Below are 24982 nucleotides of genomic sequence, written 5' to 3'. Positions count from 1 at the left end.
CTATTTTGATTTTACTTCTAACATCATGTTTTAATTATTCTCCCTATGCTTTTATGTCTTTTCCCAATTTTTTTCCCTTTAGAGAGACTATACTTTCTTCTATCTTCTACAGTGCTTTAGAAAACTCATTTTCTATTTTAATTCCATTTCTTTTTAAATTAAAAAGACTGTTCCTTGACCAATGTCTATTTATTTATTTATTTGTTTTTTTTTTTTTTAAAGATTTTATTTATTTATTTGACAGAGAGAAATCACAAGTAAGCAGAGAGGCAGGCAGAGAGAGAGGAGGAAGCAGGCTCCCTGCTGAGCAGAAAGCCCGATGTGGGGCTCGAACCCAGGACCTGGGATCATGACCTGAGCCGAAGGCAGCGGCTTAACCCACTGAACCACCCAGGCGCCCCAACCAATGTCTATTTATTAAAGTAAAATACAAATACCAATCTTTTGAGACCGCTTTTCTAAACAAAAAAAAATTAATATTCTTATATTTTTTCAAGCTCTACCCTTATTGCCCAATTTTTGAAAAAAAATATAACTTGGGGGTTTAGCACTAAATTACTTTTATTCAATTATTACTATAATTTTTAATATTTTCTACCTAGCCCTTAAGAGCAATTTATAGAAGCCCTTGCCTTTGCAACCATATTGATACAATTATTTGGACTGATATCTGTAGCTAACTGGTTTCAATACTCACTCTGAGCCCCTTAATTTTTAATAATTAACATGTATTCTTTTCATAATCACAATAATAAGGATTTTTTTTTTTTTTTTTTTTTTAAAGAGAGAGGAGTCAAGGGCCGATGCCAATCAGGAGGACAAATCCTTGTTAAAACTTCGCACATTGTTTTCTCGAATTTAGTACCAGGAGCCGTTTCTAAGGGGTCTTCAAGAATCAGATGTATGTTTCATGGCCGTCACAGGATGAATTTTTCCTCCTTCCTCTTGCCAAAGTCAAGTTTCTCTTCATTAGACCTGTAGTTCTGCCTTTTCCAGCACACATGCTAGACCTAAAGGCTTATGTTGGCTATTCTGACTGAGATGGACAGGAAGGATCTGGGCATAGCCTTGTGATTGTGATGATAATCTTACGTCGGACTTCTTTCCTCCTCATTACTTATGAGCCCTCTCGCATGGCACCCTTCAGGTGCACAAAACCTTCTATGTGGTGATTTGGTTCATCCTTTCTTCTTTCCTTTAAATGCTATTTTGCCAAATGTTTGTCTTTTGTCCTTGCTTTCTATCACCTGACAGACTTTTTTTTTTTTTGGAGAACCATTTGTTTACTGTCATAAATTACTTTTCTGGTTGCCAGCACTTGCTTTAAATTTTGTGTATGATGTTAGCCTAGCCCCAACCGTGGGAGGCCACCTGCCTTTCTGCCATCTGCCAGGTAGCGGGTCTGCACGCGTGTGTGTAGGGGTGTTAAACCTGTCCCTCAAAGAAAACCACATCAAGTATTTTATTTCTTTTAACGCTGTGGTGGTTTTGTTCATCCCCTATGAACATAAACTTCAGAGTACTTGGTTCTTGGAATTCAGGAAGAAATAACAGTTGGTCGAAACTCCTGACAACGAACCGTTCACAAGCCCCCTTAAATTAAGCTGTCTGCAGGTTTTAAAAAGTGTTTCAAGGTTCTAAGTACTTTCTTTCATTTGAGACGCAGAGATGTTGCTATGAAAGTCTTCACACGAAGGTCAAGGGTGTTGTTTTTGCTATTTCATATTCTGGGCCTGCTTCAACCAAACCTATACTTGTGAAAGTCTTATTTCTTACCCTGCACAATTTGATGTGATCTCTATTGAGCCTTGTTCCACTATGGCTTAGGTAAGAAAGAGTCACTTTTCTCTCACGGACACATTGGACGTTGAGGGGCCTTGAGGTTGGAAAAATATCAAAGTCTGTAATTCCTTCAGGCCGTACCCTCTCAGTAAGCATGGCCGGCTCTTGGCTTCCAGGTGTTGCTGGATGTGAGATGAGGACTCGCGACATGCCCACGTCTGGGTGGGGGTTCACGCTGGTGAGTGACAGCTGAGGGGAACTGTGGTTCTCAGACTGCAGTGTCTGTTCAGAGCAGAAAGGAGGCAGTTGGCAAATTCGGGGAAGAAAGGGCTCTTTGGAATCATGTTTTAGGTATTAATAGAGAGGGCTTTCTTAGAATGTTTTTAACAGGATATAAAGGTTCTGAGCAATAAGGAAAGGGGGGACGGGAAAACCAAGTAGTTTTCTTGCGTGGCTGGTTAGCTAGGATTTCATCAAATGAGTGTTATATTTGCAAGGAGACTAAAAACACGGTGATTCATTACAAAAACTGTGTCTTTAAGGTGCCAAACAAGTGGTTGCAGATGGAGATAAAAAGGCAGTTAGGCTGGTCTTGAGGCCTTGAGGTGTGTTGAGACCTGGAAAAACTCTTGCCTGATTGGTTATGGGCAATCCTGATCATAGCTGACATTTAATGAAGGCTTTGCTACACATCGATTTTATATTATCTCATTTAATGCTCACAGTGGTCTATGAAATAGGCATGACTTCATTTTACAGAGAAAGAAACAAGTGACAAATAGGTCAAATATCTTAACTGGGACACACAGCTAGTAGATTGTTGAGCTGGGGTTTGAACGTAGGTAGTGTACTTTAATCAACCTGCGGGACCTATGCCGCTGATTAGCCAGCCTCCATTTCCTTCCTCCCCAGTTCTAACAAACCGGTGGAAGAAACTCTGGTGCTTTGCTAGTATCCTCCCAATCGAGTGGCTGACCCTTCAGTAAGAGCTGGTCCCAGCTCCAGGAGGGTGTTCCCATAACATTGCCACGACTCTCTTGAGTTATGTTTTGGTTTCCAGGCAATAGCCCGAGTAGGGGTCTATCTACTCATTCTGGAAACAACCATAACTGGGCTATTTTTTCCTTTATTTATGGTTTGTGATCACTGCCAGCAAATTTCTCTGAGGAGTGCATTTAAATATGCCACATTTGTATTACTGTGTGTGTATTCTGGGCGAAACATTTATGATAAATCAAGACTTTTAGGTGCCCTATGGGGATAGGGCTGACAGAGAAATCCATCTGAAGAAATCTTTTCTCTTAACAGTAGTTACTCTAGGAAACGGGCTTCATTTATCTTGTGAGGGCTTATGTGAGATGAATATAGACCACCCAGAATTGTGGTTCTGCATATCACGAGAAGAAAATGAAGTATCCGAACTTAGCTCGAGGCTTCTTTTAGGTCTCTGTGCTGTACCATAGCATCCCTCTCCCATTCTCCAGACCTCACTCTCTAGCTCGCTAGCCTGGTGACACTGGCAAATGCTTACTTTTGTGCCATGCCCTCTGCCCCAGTCAAATTAACCACCCTGCCCACTGCATGGAATGCTTTTCCCAGTACGCCTGTGGTTCACTCCTGCACATGCCTACACTCTGGTACATGTCAATCATTTCCTCAGAAACCCCTATTCTGATCCTTGTTCCCTCCTCCATCTACATTAGATCCCGAATAATGGCGCCTTTATACTCTTTTACCTCCTTGGCCCTGCACACCCCTTGTAATTTATATACTTATTTATGTGACATTTGTTTTTTGTGTTTTTTTTTTTAAAGATTTTATTTATTTATTTGACAGACAGAGATCACAAGTAGGCAGAGCAGCAGGCAGAGAGAGAGAGAGATGAGGGAAGCAGGCTCCCCGCTGAGCAGAGAGCCCAATGCGGGGCTCGATCTCAGGACCCTGAGATCATGACCCGAGCCGAAGGCAGAGGCTTAACCCACTGAGCCACCCAGGCACCCCTATGTGACATTTGTTTAATGCCTGTCTCCTTCATAAGGCTTGACTTTAAGTTCACTGAAGGGACACGCTTCCATTAGTATTTTGCACAATGTCTTGCCACATAGAAGGTGTCTTAAATATTTGTTGGAAGAATGTGCTTTTCCTGGGCTCTACCGAAACATGCGCATGTAGCTTGTCTTTTTCTGTCTCTTTCTGTCTCTTTCTCCCCCATTGATATAAATATTTGTAATCCCCAATGCCAATCATAGTGTTTGGCACATGTAAGTGCTCAATAAAAGTGAAGTGGAATGGACTTTGCATGATGTACACCTCAACATTACCACATGGTTGGGGAGCATTTCAGTTCAATTTAATATTATTAAGCACTCATTAAGCATCGGACTTTAGGTAAGGTACTAAAGATACAGGAACGCATGAACTAGAAAGGAAGACAGACACACAAAGGGATAATTACAGGCAAAATGTTGCCTGAGCAATTAAAAAGATAGAGTGTATTACAGTAGCTCAGAGAACAGGGGGGAGCCTCATTGCCTAGCCTGATCTGAATCTTCAAAGTTCAGAGTTATAACTGTGAAGTGTGTGTGTGTGTGTGTGTGTGTGTGTGTGTGTGAACAGCTTCCAGATACTGGGGGTGGGACAATGCTAAAGAATGATCCAGCAGCAGTTTGATGCCGCTGAAAGGTGAAGCATGAGGCAGGGAGTGGGGCCAGTGAGGCGAAGGGTTAGCCATGCATGATCTTAGGAGATAGATAAAAGACTGTGTGGTTTTCCTTTATATTTTTCTCTACAACCCGGACATTGTAATTGCTGAGGATTTTCTTGGCCAATGAGATGAAGGCCAATATTACAAAATGCAGGAAAATTTCAAATCCTAATGTTGAATAATTTATTCATTTTTTTTCCTTCAGTGAATGTTTACTTAATATCTGCTGAGAACTAGGTACTGAAGATAGTTACAGATTCAAATAAGATACAGTGTTTATCCTATCTAAGGAGTTCAGTATAATGAGAGAGGAGAATAATCAAGAGTAAAAAATGAGTATAAAAGTATAAGTTAGCAGTGGTCAAATATTTTGGTGTTAGGACTCCTTTATTTTTTCCTGAATATAATTGAGGGTCCCCAAAGGACTTTTGTTGATGAGGCATATATAGTACTGAAAATTAAAACAGGAATTTTTAAAAAGATTTATTAACTAATTGAAAATTATAAACCAATATCACATTGACATAAATAATGTATTTTAGTGAAAATAACTGTATCTTGTTATTTTTCTTTCACAAAAAAATTTAATGAAAAGGCTACCATTGTTTCGCATTTTCATAAGTCTCCAAGCCTAGCTTCATAAGTGTTGGATTCTCATATTTGTTTTTTGCATTCAGTCTGATGTGAGCTGTTGTTTGGTTGAAGGTCATGAAGAAAATCCAGGTTCATACTGTTATGTAGTTGGAAAGGATGGGGGGAGTATTTCAATAGCCCTTTCCAATGATTATGGATATTCCTCTCTGACATTTCACCAAAACTTGACAAATGATAGTTTCTTAAAAGTAGTTGCAATGTGGAATCTGAAATCAATTAATAAACTTTTGGTACTCTGTCATATGAAAATGTATTGGTCTACCTCGTACTTTGAATGGATCTTTTAACTTGGTGTGATTTTGTAACATCAGGTATTAGTCATTTGGAAAATACTGGTTCACTGAGGGAACCAGAGAGAGATATGGTTCATTATAAAACATCAGATCATAATATATTTATATAATATAAATATTATAACATAATGATACATCATAAATAAAATTTTAAAAAAGATTTATTAATATCACTGCCAACTTCATCAGAAAAGTCTGTAAGTACTGGGAAGCTAAAAAGCTCATGGTGACAAGTTCACCAGAATTCTAAGTTGTGCTCGGAAGCACAAGTTTCCTCACTGGCAACAAATACCGTCAGCTGTTTTCTTTCAAGTGACAAGTGACTGGCTCACTTTATTCTTCCTCTAGAAAATGTTGGGTAAATATTCAAGTCTAAATAGCCACAGTTTTTGCATAAGTCATTCTTGCAAGTAAAAATGGCATTCTACGAAAAAAGTTCAGCCTGCAACTCAAGCACACGAGTGCTTTTCTTCAAAACATCCCTAGAAGTCAACTCTCAGGTTTCCATGTGCAGAAGTACTTGGCGCCTACTTCCCTTTTTGCCATCTAGAGTTAAAAAATGCATACCGAAGAGCCAAGTTTAGTAACAGCAGTATTTTTCTTGTGTTAGCAAACATAATATTAAGTGAAACAAGTGTTTGTCTTTCCTTTTCGTGTGTGGTGGTGAAGAGCACAATGGCTCCTGGCACCATTTGGCGCCATGATTTGTGCCCAGACGGGAGGCCGGCAGTTTTATCCACCATTGCTTTTGCAACATCAGCGCTCTGCAGACGTGGTGGTTCCAGGGATTAATCGATAGATTTTTAAAAAAGGGATTGAGCACTTTGAACATTTCAGCACCACTCATATTTGTCATCAAGTATTCACATAAAAGACGACCTTCGTTAATGATCCCTTGGTGCTGATGTGGGATCAATGCAAGCAATATAGTTACGTTTCTAGATTCTTCCATTTATAAGGCAAAAGTACAACTGTGCAAAAGGGAGAATAACTCAGTCTTCTTGTTTCCAGCTAAATCTTTAATTCATCAGGTGACCGGGTTGTTGAAAAGTGGCAGTGCTGTGAATTCTTTTTACTGACTTTGCATCCAGCAGGCGTTCAGCTCTTCGACTATAGGAGGCTTTATCGTCTAACTGTGGCTGCATCTCCAGTCAATGCAATTTGATGATTTACCCCATGAAATACCTCTTGCATCTTCTCCACTTGTAGCTCAAAGGTATAAGCAGTACTCTTTTTTTTTTTTTGCATTTAAGAGCTCATTATATATATGTTTAAAATATTTTTAAGTCACTCATCTTTTCCCACTGTATTTTGTCGAATTTTCTTTTGTGTATTGAGTCTAATTCAGCCCAGGAGAGTAAATTAGTAAAATTAATCTATTCCAGAAAATAATTTTTTTGTTACCAGGAAGAGTTCTCCGCCCCCCACCAACTCCACATTTTGAATAAATATTCAAAGAATATTGGTTCGAAGGGTGCCACATTAGGAGTCTGTGAATGTGGTCATCCCAAAAAACACGAACAAGAAGGGCCACTGCCCCAGAGTTTGGGCTGAGATGCATTTTTTTTTCCCAGTTAGTAATAGTGTATTTGCCCATTTTTATAAGGTATCACTGAGCCCCAAGGTCCAGGGTTGGAGGTGTCCAACCAGGGTGGGGAACAACCTCTAGCTCCAGAATAGAGCCAGGTTGGCTGTCCTCTATGCCGATGATCTTTCCCTACTTGAGTGACCCTTTCGCAGTCCTAATGTGTGGCATACAGTTAAAACCCAGATTGATGCTAGGAGCCTAAAGTAAGGTTCTAATTGTAGCAGCACAGACTGTTAGTCCTCAAGGGATTTAGAAGCCACGAAGCCCACAAATACATAGAAGTGCTAAGAGCTTAAGTTACTTGCCTGAGTTCCCCCACTAATTAGTGGTAGGGCTGAGCCAACAAGTTAATGCTTTGATGTACAGCGGAGCTGAATCAGGAGCGAATTCACATGCCAACTTGAGAGGCAACTCCCTGCTGTAAGAAGAACTACAAGGCCTAGCCTAATTGTCACAACAACAAACAAATCATAGCACGCGATGAGGCAATAGGGGCTCGGTGCCCAGGGAGACTATCACTGAGCACTACAGAGGTCTCCTCTCTTGTTCCAGTCACACCTGGATTTGGTAGCCTGTTAAGGGAAAAACAACATCCGAACCCAGTCTTGTTTGTTAGTTTGTTTGTTTCTTCTGTGAGGTCACTGGTTCTCTAACTTCAGTGTGGAGAAGAATTATTATTCAGAGATGTGTGTAATTCATGGGAAATTTAAGGTTATTCAAGCCAACTTTGCTAATAAGCAAAATTTGCCAACCTTGAAGTCTAATTCTGGAGAAGATGGAAATCAGCTTTTGTGCATTTGAAACTAAGCATTTAATACATTTGAGTTATTTCCTAAGTTAAAATTTTGAATATAAATTTCAGAAAATAATTTGGCATGTTTGGGGGGAAACCCTAGAAGCTATTGCTGTGTCAATACCTCCTAAACCCATTCCTGGTTTCAATGCCAGTTATCAGGGTGTTCTACTGCGATTATATTTTGTAAACATCTACCTACACTCCCTTTTCTTCTTCTGTAATCCAACAATACATCCCATTTGCCTTCTTCCCTCCTCTTCCTGAGCCCAAACACTCCTTTTTGGAACATGCACATTCCAGGGAACTGCGAACTCTGACCCACCAATCTAGGCCAACTTTGACAGCATCGTATTCTGTATTTTTATATGCAGGCAACGCCTCCCCATCTCTTCTCTGCCCCCACCCCAGAACCATCTCCTCCGGCCTCACCATCACTGTGTTTTCCCACCTGGCAAGTAGCCTCTCTGACTTCTGGGTGGCGGCCATTGACCAGACTTCAATACAAACGCTCCTGTCGAAAATGGCACCAACTTAGGTGAAGAACAAAGACACTCCGGCTTCAAAGCTGAAGCCCCAGTTTCTGCACAGAAGGGGTTTCACACAACCCCGGTTAACAACAACAACCACCTCAGGGGAAGAAAAGTCCCCCAACTACAAAGAAATGCCAAACAAGCCGTCACCAGCCCTTCCTTTCTTCCTCTGGCGTGTTGAGCACAAAACCTGATCAGGACAGCAGTTCTTTGATAATTGGTTGGACCGTGACGGCTGCTAGGAGCACTTCTTCAGCCTCATGTATCCCAGAAATGGATGGAGATCTGGGTGTTCTGTGCTCACCCAGGCTCAGAGGGGAGCAGGACCCACACACACGTGCACACGTGCGCACACGCACACTGTAGTATGGAATTGGTTCGCTGGAGAAGGATTCTGGCACCTGAAGATTATGGGCCAAGTCCCGGTTTTCCTTTTTTCTTTTTTTTGTTGTTATTCCCTCTCTTTTCTCCCCATTCTAGTCAACCACTGGGGTGTGGCCACACAGCAATGACAAATACGTACTTCCTCTCATCACCATGTGTTTGAGGGAAAGACATTGGCCACAGTGAGAAAATGGGCAGGGGGATGGTGAGTACATAGGGAAAGAGAAAGAATGAACATTTAAAATGATAAACAAATGTTGAATGCTACCTTTCCCCTTTCCATACACCCAAAGAAGAGAATGGAAAAGAATGGTTTCAGCTTGATAGAGCCTTAACTCAAATAAAAAGGGGGGGGGGCATCGGTCCTTTGTGGATCGAGGCATTAAATAAGTAAACAGCTTGGACACACACCATGCTTAAGTTCCCATTCTTGGTCTGTTAAGATGGCTGTCCCAGCTTGTTACGTGATAGATCTCTTTTTCCCTTCACTCGCTCAGTTCGCTTTTCCTTCCGCCACCCCAAACTGTCTGTTCTCTCCATCTCCCTGTTGGTCTCTGTTATCCGAGAGGTGGACAAAAGCCAGGCTTAGCAGTGGTTCTTTGCCATGTCACTAGCTACACCAGTTGTTGATGAAAATCTGGCACCGAGAGATGAGACCATCTGTGGTGAAGTTTAAACCTATTTACCTCTCTGGCAAGCTGGTTGAAGCCTTTCTTTCTCTATATTCAGTGAGGCTGAAGATGACAAATGCAGTGGGATTAAAGCCATGGGATGAAGTTGGGGCAAAACAAAACCCTTCCCCAAAGACAGCTCATGATAGTTGTTAGCTGTAAGGATAAGCAAATTCCCAGTGTCTGGAGGGGATAGCCAAGGGGCGCTCCCGTCCTGGGTTCCACTCCCCGTGCACTTGACGGAGGCAGACAGTTGACTGTGTTACAGGCTGGACTTTGGGTCCTAAGAGCTGCAAACTGGAATCTGCCACTTCTTTGCTGAATGCTCTTGGAATAATCCTGGGCTGTACCTCGCTATTGTTGGGGCAAACCCCCTGTTTCGGAGAACTGTTCTCAGATAGAGTTAATGATCGGCGGAACACCACCCAAACTTCTGACCTGAAAACGGGGCTCCACAGCCTGGCCAATTACCTGAACCATAACACTTGAGTCCAAAGGATTGTGGCTGTTTCCAAAAGTCCAATCAACCCTTAAAGCTACCAGTGAGACTATTCAGACAAGCATGAAGTGAGCTCTGAAGTCAATGCCAAATGCTTTGGACAATGGCAGGAACCCTGGGCAGAGGCCAATTTACCATGAAGCTAATAAAGCTTAAGCTCCTGGGCCCCTTTTGAGGCCCTGAGAGGGATCCTAACAATGTGTTCACATGTTTGCATTTTTGTTGCAAAGTCTGCTAAGGCCAAGGCTCAATGAGTCAACTACTACCTTCATTTCCAAGTCCCCTCTGCTGTATTTCTCCTCCTGTTGCATGGGGTCAGAGGGATCCCAAGTGGTTGAGTTAGAGATAGATTTAATCTGAGTTTAATGAGATATATTTATGAGGGTCCAAGTCACTTCCATGTCTGGCCACTTGGTTGCTGGCTATGGTGGTATAGGGATGGCTACCAGGCTCACACCTACAGCCCACCCTGCTGACCCACCTGGCATCGTGACACAAGATGGCAGGCCCGGAAATTGACTCTCCATAGGAAAGTACTCCATGGTGGTTGGGCCTGGAAATATATGGGCGATGCTGGAAGAGAAATGTGCAGAGCCAGAGGCTAGTCTGTGAAATGGGCATAAAATACATCGTGAGCTTATAATGAAGATTAAACAAAATAAGGTGTGCTGGGAGTGGCAACCAGTGTTTGGTGTTGGTTGGGAAATAAAGGTACTTTCATTTCTTACTTGGGGCATCTTGGTATCATCACTATGAAAACCAGGCAGCAGGGCACCTGGGCAATTATGATAGCCCTTGAAACAAATTATTCTAAAAAAAACTCACGTTATTTTTTCCTCTTTTTTTGCCTCCTCATTCTCAAAACGACTCATGGGAGAAAATATTGAGGATGCTGGTTCTTTGGATTCCAGCTAATAGAAGTGCCCTCACTCTAAAGAAGTAAAATGTTCAACATCCTCAAGCTGCTTCCCAGCGACATTAGTATTAGGAATCAAGACCTTCCAAACGCTCCCAGTGAGAAGCAAAGGGCATGGGATAGGATTAATCAGCTCTTTGCTTTATCTGTTGCTAGATTCTCTGAGGAGAGGAAGACCATTTGGGGACTGAGTAATATATGGTGCCTGTCCCGTGACACAGACACCCAACAGGGACTGTTACACATCCCTGATTGTTCTTTTTATTGGCTCCCGCTCCCTGGCCTCTATCCAGTCTGAGCTTTAAAGATGAAATTGAAATGGACCACTTAGTCTCCATTTGTTCCCATTTCTGAAGTAATGGCTGAAATCATCTCTAGCTCGAGAGATAAAAAGTAAAATGACACCTGAAACATTCTTGTCAGTGAGTCAACAACCGACAGGCTAGAAACACACTTTTCACTGCAGAGAAAAGGCCACGCAGCCCTGTCCTCTGCCCAAGCTACCTTCTGTTACACTTTTTTTCCGCCTTTTTTCCCCCTGCCACGTCCAAAAGAAAAGAGGTGCCTCACTGAACTGAAAGCAACTTTCCCCACATTGGAGAACCAGATCCCTGGTCCTTTTAGCCTCTGCATCACCTTGGTGAAACTTCAAGAATGTGCCCCTACACAAAAGAGAATTTGCTCCTCCTTCTGGGAAACTGCTGCCTCAGGGCCCCCATCAGGTTTGGCGGAACCAGTTGAAAGTTCAGTGATCTTAACGGTACTTTGGGACGTCAGATCCAGCCAAGGTCCCGGCTGTAAGGTGTTAGCGCCTAGGGTGGACTGCAGGGCAGAGAGCGAGGAAGAGAGAGGCGGAGAGGGAGAGAGGGAGAGAGGGCGGGGAGGCAGGGGGACCCCGTGTGTTCTGCAAAGTGCCTCACTCCTGCACCCAGCCATGAGTGTATGAAATAATTCCTCCTTTGTCCACCAGCTGGCTTTCAAAGCTGTCGGGATGAGCCTGCTGGACCTGTCTGGGAAGCTTGTTAAACTGCACCGAGGAAGTCAGGGAGAGGGAGGGGCGGGGAAAAGATGAAAGAGGGGAGCGCAATCTGTGTGAGGCAGTGCGCCCGACTCTAAAGAAACAGCCGATCTAAGGAAAGGAAGAGCTTCCTCTAAAACCACAGCCCGCTTGCGATGCAAATGACCCCTGCCGGCAGCTGCCTCTGGCAGGCCGCCACCCGCCTCCCAAAGAATAAAGTCAGAGCAACAATTCCCTCCCGAACCCTGAAGCTTAGTGACTTCAAACAAGAAAAAAGAAAAGTGACATGTTTTTTTTTTCCCTTTCCCCAGTGAACTCATCTAGTCCCCCCAAATTGTGCTGATGACCTCATCAGCTGCAGCTGTGTGCTCCTGAGCTCGCCCCCCCCCCCCCCCCCCCCCCCCGCTTCAGCTCCCAGGGAATCACATCTGGTGCAGAGCCTCGATACCTGCGGCCGGGCACATCTGGAGGGAACTGTCTCTGGAAATACGAGGGTATTGTGACCCCCCTCTCACTCTTATTGATGCAGCCAAGGGGCCGGGCAGTTTTCTTTCTTGGACGATAGCTCTCTGGGCTTCCTGCAGTAAGGTATTTGCAGGGGAAAGCAGTGAGGTCCGGGTTAGCGTTTGGGATAACTTTCATTTTTCGTGCTTACGTTCATGAGTGATTGTGGAGCTGACTTTAGACATGATATTGGTCTTTTGAATCCATTCTGCCAGTGTTTGTTGTATAGTCTGGCAAGGCCCTGGCTGACAAGGACTATTAAGGTGTAAGCTGATATGGATAACGACCCCAATGAACAGAATTAAGAATGGCACCATAGTGTCTGTAGGTTAGGGGAAAGGGTACAAACTCAAGAAGGAACCCTTTGCCTTATTAGCGAGAGTATCAGTTGACCCAACAAACCCACAAACCTTCAAAAAGGCCATTTGGCAATCCTCTAGATAGCAAGGGCCTTAAAAATGCTTGTATGCTTTGATCCAGAGTTCTATTTCTGGGACTCTCTCCTACGTATAATACAGACATGCGCTAAACCATGGTAATGATCTTCACTCCAACATAATTTATTATAGTAGAAAGAAAAATAAAACAGCCCCCCTAATCATAGAGAATCTAATTAAATGCCCAACATTAGAGAAATAAATAACTTTTATGGTCATATCATGGAACATTATGCAGACATGAAAAATGAGCTGTTTGTGCTGCAGTGGTTGGGACATGCTGTGCTGGAACATTCCAGAATACAAAATAATTTCAACTTTGTATGAGATGATACATGCATGGGCGAGGGATTAAAAGAATATGTACACCATTTCCACGGGAGTTATTTTTAGAAGGTGATACTATTACTAATATCTGCCTTTTTTAGGGCTTTCTGTGCTTTTAAATTTTATATAGTGAGTATAACTTACTTTTATAATTAAGAAAAAAAGTTATTTTAAAAGGGGGAAAAATAAAATCCTTGGCAGATCCGTGCATGCCCTTGGCAGGACGTAATGAATTATTAGCCCGGGAATTGTACACTAAAATGGTGCAGGTATTAGGCAGATAATATAAATGAGTGAGCCAGGGCTGGAAAAGAAAATGGCAAACCACAGGAAAGCTTATCCTGCTGATGTTTATCATATGGAAATATAAGTGGCAACTAAATTTTTCCAGAGAAGTCTTTAATATTTTTAAGTGAAATTGACTGATTTTTAATTTAATTTTGTTTTTCTTTTTAAAGATTCATCTATCCATTCTAGAGAGAGAAGGAGAATGGTGTGGAGAGGCAGAGGAAGAAGGAGAGAGAAACCCAAGTAGACTCTGCGCTGAGAATGGAGCCCCATTCAGGGCCTGATTCCAAGACCCTAAGATCATGATCATGACCCAAGCTGAAATCAAGAGTCAGATGCTCAACCGAATGCACCATGCAGGTGCCCCCAAATTGACTGATTTTTAAATGAAGGCAACAAACTCACATTAAACAGAAATCAGCTACATGTTTTGGCAAACAAAATATCCTGCCTCCAGGGCATCTCTCTGAAACCTACTTGTTAATCAGTGAAAGCATATTCTTGGGGAGATATCCACCAGCCTAGGGAGTGTCCAGAGACTCCATTACTATTACTAATGCTGCAGTGAAGAGCCTTCTGTATCTGTCTTTTCATATCTAGGCAATTATCTCCTTAAGGTAAACTTTAAGAAAGAATATTTGTTATGGACATAGTGTTTTGGGAGTTATTTGGAACACACATTGTCAAATAGCTTCTCAATAAGTAAGCACATTTATATTTCCATTAACTGTTCATTAACTGCTCTCCATTTCTCACACTCTAACTGGGAGTTTGCTCAAGATTTTACTTATCACTGATCTTAGAGATGAATGTTTATATAAAATCATATCAACTTGGATTTGTTTAATGAATGCTATTAAACTGATCTCATGTTTATTGATCTTTCTTTTAGGAATTGCCTGTTCCTATTTTTTGCCCAATTAAAAATAGTCTCTTGGACTTTTTCTGATGGTTTTATATAAACTTTTTCTTTTTTATATATTATGGTTATTCATTATTTCATATGAATTACATTGTAAGAGAATCTGTCATTTGTCTTTTAACCTTATATAATGGGGTAACATTTTTATTATTTTAACATTTGTCCTGAGAGTATTTTGAGTGGGAAATTAAGAGAGTAGCTTAAGGAACCACTTAGATTGTAGACAATGAGAGTGCAGTTTGTGCAAAAGGAGGGAAACAAAGGGACAGCCAAACTCAGTGCAGTGCCGGCAAATGTTTAACAAAAGACACAATAGGAGGAGAGAAACGTAAGGGATTTTTGCAGCACATAGAATTCATGAAGTATTAGTTTTCAGTTTGTATAAAGAAATGCTACAAATTGAGGAAAAAGGTAAATAATCAATAGAAAAATGGACAAAACATTTGGACAGAAACTTCATAAGAGATCCAAATGGCAAATAAATGTATGTAAATCTTCTAAAACCTAATTAGTAACAGATCAATGTAAATTAAAACATCAATAGAAACACACCTATTAGATGTTTGCCGCCACCAAATGTTTTTGAGGGTGTAGATCAGGAATTCCTCTCAATTGTTGATGTGACTATACAATCTTTCTGGAAAAGCTCTTAGCATACTGTTTCCAGTGTAGACATGTGTGTCCTATGATCCAGGGATTTTCTGCATATATATGTATGTATGTATCTATCCATCTCTATATCTATCTATCTATCTATATGTTCAAAAGTGCTTACCGAAGCCTTGTTTACAATTTCCCCAAACTAGAAACAACTCAAATAGCCATCAACATAGAATAGATAAACACATTGTGATAATGGAAAACTATATATCTGTGACTATGAACACATTAAAGTTGCACACCGGCATGGATAAATTTTGCCAACATGTGTTGGGCAAGAAAAGCGAGACACAAAGAACGTTCACGAAGATTATTCTATGTATAACAAGTTCAAAAGGAAACTAAATGATATGGTTTAAGGATGTATGCTCAGGTGGCAAAACTATAAAGAAAAGCCGGGCTAGATTACTATCTTAAGTAGTATCCTAACTACTAGAATCCTGGTTGTTTTTAGCAGATGGAGTGGTGGTTCTGATAGGAAAAGGGGCATGTGTGCATGTGTGCATGTGTGTGTGCCTGTGTGTGCATGTGTGCGTGTGTATGTGTGTGTGTATGTGTGTGCGTGTGTGTGTATGTGTGCGTGTGTTTGAGAAGAGTCCCAAGGTATCAATGATGTTGTCTTTCTCCATGTAGGTATTTGCTATTTAACATTTATGCATTTTGCATTTTAACTCATGTTATATTTAACAATAAAATAGAAATTTGGGGAGTTAGAGAAAACAGAGAGATGAAGATATAGGAAGTCCGAAGGAATACCGTAATAGAAGGGCCTGGACAACACAACAGAGGACGGAAAGCTGCAGAGAAGTACTAATTATTTGGTCCAAAGAGGAAAGTGTACAAGGGAATTTTTAGGGCAAAACAATCAAGTATTCAACTTGATGTCGGTATATGTCTTCTCACTCTAAATCTTCAATACATTTTGTTAAACATGCATATATTTTATTTGAGGTTTGGGGGGAAATAAAAGAAAACAGTTGGCATGAAAACAGGAGGGAGGTGTATGCAGATTTAGATCAAGGATTCTTCGAGAGAGGTGAGGGGTGGCCAGTCTCACAGATCAGGAATAGGGACTTAAGCCAAATCGATATAAATATCCAAAGAATGGTATTTCACCTGATGTCCATAGATATTAGTTTACAGCAGGATTTGTCTCCTCTTCCTCCTTCTATTTCTTTATTTCATACAGAAATTTAAAACTTATAATCAACTGTTCACTTTTTGATTTCTGGTTTTTTATAATAGGCTTGAAAGATATTTTCTTATTTTATTTTATTTTTTAAGATGTTATTTATTTATTTATTTATTTATTTGAGAGAGAGAGAGAGAGACAAAGATAGTGACAGACAGCACAAGTGAGCAGGAGCCAGTAAACAGGAGGAGAGGGAGAAGCAGGCTCTCTGCTGAGCAGGGAGCCTGATGCAAGGCTTCATCCCAGGACGCTGAGATCATGACCTGAGCCAACTGCAGACCCTTACCGGCTGAGCCACCCAGGCGCCCCAACATTTTCTTATTTTAAAGATACTTAAGTCCTCTAAAAAAATTTTAAAATTTAATAAAAAAAAGTAAAAAAAAAAAAGATACTTAAGTCCTCAGTTTGTCTTAGAATTCTACTTAGTGTAAAGCTGGAGGGAGACCTTGATTTTTTTTTTTCCAGAAAACAAGCTCAATCTTTTTTTCTGACAATTTTAAATGTCTCATTTAATCATAAATTAAATTTCACATTGATACACTCTCTATTCCACTGATTCTATTTCTGTACTACTATCTTTAAAACCACGAAAGTTTGATGATAAATTTAAACATCTGATAGGGAAAATCTTCCCTGTCAGTATTTTCTTGGCACTTGCCCTCTGATGATCCTTTTCAAATACAGCTTAGAATCATTTCACCACATTATAGAACAAAACTGTATTGGGATGTTGATATGGATATCACTGAATTTACAGAGTATTCTCAGGACCTCAGGAGCAGTACAAAGTACTCTTTTTTTAAAAAAAAGATTTTATTTGTTTATTTGAGAGAGAGACAGAGAGACACAAGCAGCGGGGAGAGGCAGAAGTAGAGGAAGAGGGACAAGCAGATTCCCTACTAAACATGGAGCCCCAAGTGGGGCTTGATCCCAGGACCCTGAGATCATGACTTGAGCTAAAGTCAAATGCTTACCCCACTGAGCCACCCAGGCGCCCCAATACAAAGTATTCCTCTTCAAAAAACTTGTATCTCTAATTAATCGGTTATTTTTGTATACTTCTCTATTGGGTTTTTTATTTTTTTATTTTTTACTTTTCTTTATCAACATCCTAAATATTTGTGATCTCTAAACAAACTATCTTGTTTATTAGCTTCCGTATTCAGTATTCAATTTGGAACCTACTTTGATAGTTACTTGTTTCTACATTAAAAGATTCTCATTAGAGGGGCACCTGGATGGCTCAGTGGGTTAAGCCTCTGCCTTTGGCTCAGATCATGGTCTCAGGGGTCCTGGGATCGAGCCCCACATCAAGCCCTGCATCGGGCTCTCTGCTCAGCAGGTAGCCTGCTTCTCCTTCTCTGCCTGCCCCTCTGCCTAATTGTGGTCTCTCTCTCTCTGTCAAAAAAAAAAAAAAAAAAAAAAAAAAAAAAAAAGATTTTCATTACCTTTCATTGGGGATGTCAGTTGTTGTCTTTGTTTTTAATATATTATATTTCCTTCTATTTAATGGAAAATCTTCCCAGTTTCTGGCACTGAGTTGACAGTCTCTGTTTTGGGTGGTGTGAATTTTCAAGTTTTCTTGTTTTTCTGGGTCTCCATAGATATTTTTAATAGGAAGCTGGGGAGGCCACACCAGGAAAGTCTAGGCAGGCACCATTTTAAATGAGAAATCTGTTCACTGACAAATAAATAATAGACTTCCAAGGCCTAATTTATGTGTCTTAGTGCTGCTCAAGGTTACAAACCTAGTCTGTTGCTTTCTTTACTTCAAACCCACTCCTGTCATGTTAATTGATATATGCAGCTAATATCTGTATGTTTGACTTTTAAATGTATGTGATTTCATGGTGTGCTTAATATACAAAATATGTGGCATGTTCAAGCACCTGTCACTGTTGCTTTTCATCAGACCCAACTAGAGCAGGGATCTTACTATTTTTATTTAATTCCAACTTTAGTCCTTTTATGATAATCAAATGTCAATTGCCAGGGATGGAAAAGCACTGTACTGTGTGCCCGGGGGTTCTTGAAATAAAAGGGTAGGTAATTTATATTTTTAATATAAGTGATTTAGGGCCCGAGGTTTTTAACCAATTAAGGAGAGAATCAAATTAGCTGGAGATTAAATGAAGATGGAATGAGGGGGAAGTCTTGCTGGCTCCTGACTTTCTAAAGGAGGATTCTTGGAGTGCAGTGGCTCTCAACCTTGGCTGCAGAATTACTTGTGGGGGTTTAAAAGAATGCTCATGCCCAGACTCCCCACCCCCCCGCCCTTCCTGGTTGGAGAGTGGAGAGTTCAGTTCGGTCTGACCAACAGCACGGGCATCAAGGATTTCAAGATCTCCCCAACTGACATGATTCTTCCATCCAGCCATGGTTGAAGATGACATAGTTCTTAATCCGTGGTGAGGTAAGTAAGGGTCACCTCGGGACTAGTTTAAAAACCGAGATGCAGGGCTCTATCTAGACAATTTCTGACACAGTGAACTGGGATACGGTCTAAAAAACCGCATTTCTCATATGTCTACGTGATTATGTTATAAAGGATTCCTATTCTACCCAAGGATGGGTCTGTCTGACTGCAGTCCATTCTCTCCCCTTCTACCTTTAACTTGGTTCACAGAATATATTTCAAAAAGAGCTATCCCTTCCCCAGTCTAAAACATTCAGTGCTTGCCCATTGTATTCAAAACAGTCTTTAGTGTGGCTTTGAAGGTTTTTCCCCACCTTCAGCTTTCATCCATTTGCTTGACCTTCTCAAGCATTCCATTCCAAACCTCCTCCCCCTTTATTTTTTCTAAGAATTATTTACTTATTTGAGAGAGACAGAGAGAGTGGAGCGAGGGGCAGAGGAAGAGAATCTTCATGCAGAATCCCCGCTGAGCAAGGAGCCCAATGTGGGGCTCCATCTCCTACCCATGAGATCATGACCTAGACTGAAACCAAGATCAGATGCTTAACTGAGCCACCCAGGTGCCCCCCTGCAAACCATCTCTTAACATGCACATTAGATCCTTTCCTGAAATAACTTCTGCCTTCTCTCAGAGTCTTTGCTTATGCAGTCACCTCTACCTTCAAAAGCCTTTCCCACCTTGACCTGCCTAAATCCTGCTCTCCAACAACCTGAATGCCATGACTTTCATGAAACTTTGATCTTTTCAAATGAAGACAACTCATGCTTTTCTCTCTAGGCCCATTGCAATCGAGCTGCATCTCCCCTATTTTGTTTGGTTTGGCTGGACTTGAGCTGTACCAAGCTGAGTTCATCATACTCCTGTATGTCCAGCATATTCTCTTCATTGGTTAATGCAAGACCCCTCTAATATGTTTGAACAGTATCCAAAACTCTGTGTGTATCCTCCTAAAATAAGTCACGTTACCTTGTGTGTAGATGTTTTTAATTTACTTAGATGGCTTTATGCTCTACACCTCACTTTTTCTTTTTCACCCCAGATTTTTTATGACCCATCCACATTGCTAAAATCAAATCAGATTCATTACTTTTACTTGCTGCATAGTATTCCTTAGTGGGCCTTCACCACATTTTCCTTGTCTGTTCCCCTCTTAAAGGATGTGAGCTGGCCTCCAACACTCCATTCTCTCAAGGAGGCCACAGCAAACATTCTCAGAGGTGGCCTCTGATGGATCTGCATAGAAGCTCTCTGAAACGCCAACTGAAGAACGGAGTTACCTAGTCACAGGACCTATGTTGCCTCAGTTTCACCAGACACTACCAGGATATCTGGTAGGCAGCTGCACAGTTGCATTTCTTGTCTGGTCCCAGACACTCACCTCCTGGGGTGTACTTAATCTTTGTCCCTCTAAACCACCCTGGCAAGGGGAGACACCATTTGTGAACTCAAGACCTTAGAGGAGAAATTTGAGGTTGTAATTTTACAAAAACCCTTTGAGATATTCTTATGTCTGCTACAACAATAATTATAAAAACCATGCCCTTACGAAGGAGATCATCAATGGGATTTTACAAACTAAAGGTAGTAATAGATACTTTTATGAGGGGGAGTAAGAGAGCCAAAGTTCTGGTCTGTCCCAAGAAAAAGTGGTCTAGAAAACTTAGTGACTACAGTTTGATTTGGCCCATTTTATGATCATGAATAACTCAAGATCACTCAGTCTGAGATTTTTTGCTAATGGAGAAATAATCCTCGAAGGCAATTCACAAATGTTAAAATTTTAGAAAAGGGGAAATGTGTTAATGAGGGAGTCACCATCACAGAATAAGTTCCTAGAGAACAGCATGGAAAATCATCATCTTGATGCATAGTTAATACTTCTTGAAAACTTCTCATGTACCACATATTGTACTAAATAAGGCACCAAACATTATCTTATTTAGTTCTCATCAATTATATGAAATATATATTATTTTATCTCTTTTTAAGATGAAAACACTCAAGCTTAAAGAATTTAAATAATTTGGCCAAAGTCGTACAACTACTAGATAGCAAAGCCAAGAGTTGAACCTAGATGTTTAAATTTCTTTTGTTTTTAATTCCAGATTTCAAGGTCATACCTAGGTACAGAAAAAGTGGAGGCTTAGGGGCAGGCAAACCAGGTTTAATTTCTTGCTTTGCTCACAGCTTACTAGTTATAAGATGCTGGGTGAATTACTTTACTTTTTTGAGCCTCACTTTTCCCATCTATAAAATGGGGCCAGGGATCCATACTTCACAGAGTTGTCAGTACAAATGAGCACAATGTATGGCCCATAGTAGGTACTTAGTAAATGTAAATGTGACTTCCCTTAGGAGATCTGTTCTTTCTAGACTCTGGTACCGAGTAGATTGGTATTTATTGAATAAATTGAATAGGTGATTTAAAAATTTCAGATATTATCTGAAGTCTCCCCTACATTAATTTGGTTGATCCGAGAAGTGAGAGGATATATATAAAAGGTAGGGGCCCTAAAAAGGTTACCTTGAGAAGCAAGAGGCAACTGTTGTCTATTTTGCAGTTCCCCTGAAGACAGCCCTGGCTTCTGCCCCTTCCAAGCCTAGTCACTGAGTTCCCTGACTTAGTTCCTGAAAGAGAGAGAGAGAGAAACAAAGATACCAATGAACAAAAAGCTCATTTTGCCTCCTTCACCAGGCCTCACGCAGAGAGTGTTGTGGGTTCACACAGCTAGGAACCAATGCAAACTCTCCCAGGGAACCGCTAGAGAGGAAATTAATTAACCCCTGCCATGGTTTCCTGGTGGGGGGCCGGGAATTAAGCTGTCACTCCTCCTGTATGTGTGGATCCGGCCCCTCTCGGTGGCTCTCTTAGATTCTGAACAGAAGCCCATCTTCCCTCCCCTCCTGGGGGCCACGAACTGAGAACACTGCCCTGAGCAGGTAAGGTGGATATTTCCTTTCAGAAGCCAAATTGCACCCTACTGCCCCTGGTTTCTAGGGTTGGAAACTCCAGAGAAAGCTCTTCTGGGAGACTCAGAGCCAGCTACCCGTAGCTAAAGTAATGTGATTTGCAGAAATCTTCAGAAAGTAGCGTTAGCTGTGGACAACAAGGAAACTGTTCAGCCTTTGGGATTCTCCGGCATCTAGACCATTGTTAGTTCTCCAAAGGGAGGCTCCTGCCATGTGAATTCAAAGCTGCTGAGTGCTCCACTTTTAATGAGATCTTTCAAAGGGGATAGCTCCAATGGTCCATAAGAATCATAATGTCAGGTGGATTTCATGGTCTAGACAGATCTGACATTCCCCCCCACCCTTTTTTTTTCTTTAAGGTTTCCCCATAAACCAACAGTAAGAAAAAAAAAAAACACCTTCAGTTCTGGGAAGGGATTGATTTATTAATAGAAGCTACTGGTTTTCTGCATTGATGGCCCCAGGGACTTTTGCTACATGGTTATGATGACTGGCTTTCTCCACCAAGCCTCCAGAGCTCCCAGCAGTCAATTTATCAACACAGGATGACAAGTTCATTGTTGTTCTCTGGAAGCTTTGGCTCTCAAGAACTACTCGGGGTTTTAGGCTAGGAAGATGCCTTTGGAGAGCATTCTTATATGAAGTAGTACATCTGCTTGAAAAATGCTGGAGCTTTTGAAATTGTGATAGAACCAACCTTTTACTCCCCCTCACCCAAGGGAGTATGTTTCTTTCTAGAACTTTCCAAGAGCTGATCAGCTGGAAATAAAATCAATTTCTGGCAGCCCAGGACGGCAGGAGAGTTTAGTTTTGAGTAACCCAGACATTCCCATGTGGCCCAGCTTGTGTGCAAAAGGGAATCCACATTCATATGAATAACTGAGCTTTCCTACTTTTACTAGCTCTCCAATACTGCTGTAACAAATTACCCTACATTTGGTAATTTAAAGCAACACATATTTATTCTCTTGTAGTTCTGTAGGCTAGACGTCCCATATGGGACATTTAGCCTCATTGGGCTAAAATCGAGGTGCCAGCAGGGCTGGTTTCTTCAGAAAACTGAAGGGAAGACTCTCTTTCCTTGCTTTCTTCCCTGTCTAGTGACTGTCCTCAATCTTTGGCTAATGGCACCTTCCTACCATCATTCCAACTCCTGTTTCTGTTGTCATTTCTCTTACTCCTCTGACTCTGACACTCCCTGCATTCCTCTTAAACTTATAAGGATCATTCTGATCACTTAATCATTCATCAAGTCCACCTGGACAATGCAGGACAATCTCCTCATCTCAAGATCCTTAATTTGATTAACATTCACCAGTCCCTTTTGCCACATAAGATAATATTCACAGCTTCTGGGGACTGGGACCTAGGCATATCTGGGAGGGCCATTGTTCTGCCTGCCACACTGTCTTGCTCCCATTTGTTTATAGAGGACCTTTGACCCCTTTGGTTGTTTCTATTTGGTTATTTGGAGTTCCTTAGGAGTGCCCCTACCCCCTACCAGTTGCTCACAACAGACTCCCCCTTGTTAAAGTTGGCGCTCCCCAGAAAGTGAGCTGAGGAAGCTTCACCTTGACACCAAAAGAGAACTTAAAAGCCTGGGCCTGGAATGCGGGCCTTCCAGAGAGTGGGGATCCCACAGGAGAGATGTCGAGCATGGCCTTGGGCTGCACCATGTCACGTGGGCCCCACAAACTACTGTGACAGGAGTTCTTCAAGACCACTCTTGAAAATAGCTCCTTAACAGGGATTCAAGACCAATCTAAGAGGTCAGGTGAGGTTCAGGTATAGGCACAGTGCCAAATTTAGCTCCTGGGACATGCCAGATACCATGGTAGTTACTGAAGATTCAGAGCTGAAAGACAGTCTACCTGTAAGGGAAGCCTTCTCAAGCTTTAGTGAGCATAGGAATCACATGGGAATCTTGTTAAAATGAAAATTCTGGGGCACCTGAGTGGCCCAGTCAGTTAAGCGTCCAACTCTTGATTTCAGCTAGGTCATGATCTCCCAGTTGGGATCTGTGCTGGCTGGGGAGCCTGCTTGGGATTTTCTCTCTCTCTCTCTTTCTTTCTCTGCCCTTCCCCTCCACCCCCCCCAAAAAAACCCAAATTCGAATTCAGTGGGTCTGAGGTGGGCCTGAAGAGTCTGCATTTCTGATACTTCAAGTAGCAAGGGTCTAGGGGAGACTGACCTACACCAATAATTAATCATAATATGATCTGATAAGTGTTTTGCCACCAAATCCACAAATGTTGTGAACACAAAAGAGTACATCTAGCCAAGGTTTGGCGAAGGATGGGGCATGATTTCTAGGGGAAATGACATTTGAATAGATGTTTTCCAGGCAAAGAATCAGGCGGGAAAGGATGCAGGCAGCCAGAACAGCATGTACAAGGGAGGGAAACAGGAGAGTTCTAGAACTGTAAGAATCTCACAATGCCAGTAGCAGAGGCGAAGGACGAGGGAATGGCATGAGGCGAGTGATCATGGAGGACCTTGTACCCCAGGCTAAGAAGTTTGGGCTTCATCTGATAAACAATGGGGAGAAGTTTTTTTTAAACCAAGGGAAAGGAGAAATGGAGACAGAATTATCTCTGTAACTACCCATTCTGGGAAATGTGCCCTTTGTTTTGATTGGCAAATCATAGGGCAATTAAGTGAATGACAGGAAACTTTGCCTTAAAAAAAAATAGACCTTATTTAGAGCCTATGGGCATATCAGGGCACTGCCATATTTGAGGTCAGCCAAGATCTGTTCCATTAGATAATAGTGGCCAGGGCCGAACCAGGTCCTGACCATTGGAAATGAGCCTGGGTGCATGGATGGGGTGAGGGGATGAGGGAGAACAGGACCTGCTCTACAGGCCGGTGAGGGACACTGTCTCAGGGTCTTGTTTTCACACTTCTTCCCTTCGAATCTTTCATGCTAGTCTCAACAGTAACCTAGTCAGCATATCACCTTTTCAAAGACGCCACATCTGGAGGGTCTGCAGGGGGCCAGCCCTCGGTACGCAATCTCCCACCCCACTCCTGCCTGAAGATCAAAAGCTAAGTCAACTATATTTGGGTAATGGTATTTACTCAAAGTTAAACAGTTCCCTTAACTGCAGACTTCTCAGAAGCTTAAATATGGTAGCGAACAATAGGACTTTCCAAGGGTGGGGGGATCCCTCATGTTTCTGTAGAGGACAGCTGGGAACATATTGCTCCCGTCCATGCTCAGCTTCCTAGTCTCTGAACTTCTTTCTTATACTTCTATTCTTAATACAAAATAGGACACTTACTTATTTTACAGTTAATCTTCTTCCTTCAGATGTGCCAAATGAAATGCTCTTTGAGATAAGGAATCAGATAGTATACTTAGCTTCTCATCTCCTCTGCCCCCCCATCTCCATAAATACTCAAAATAAAATGTCTTTTCCTAAGTCCA

This window comes from Lutra lutra, chromosome 13 (assembly GCF_902655055.1).
Source record: "Lutra lutra chromosome 13, mLutLut1.2, whole genome shotgun sequence".
NCBI lineage: Eukaryota > Metazoa > Chordata > Mammalia > Carnivora > Mustelidae > Lutra > Lutra lutra.
The sequence above is the reverse complement of the archived record's forward strand: the minus strand, read 5'-3'. Positions refer to the sequence as shown.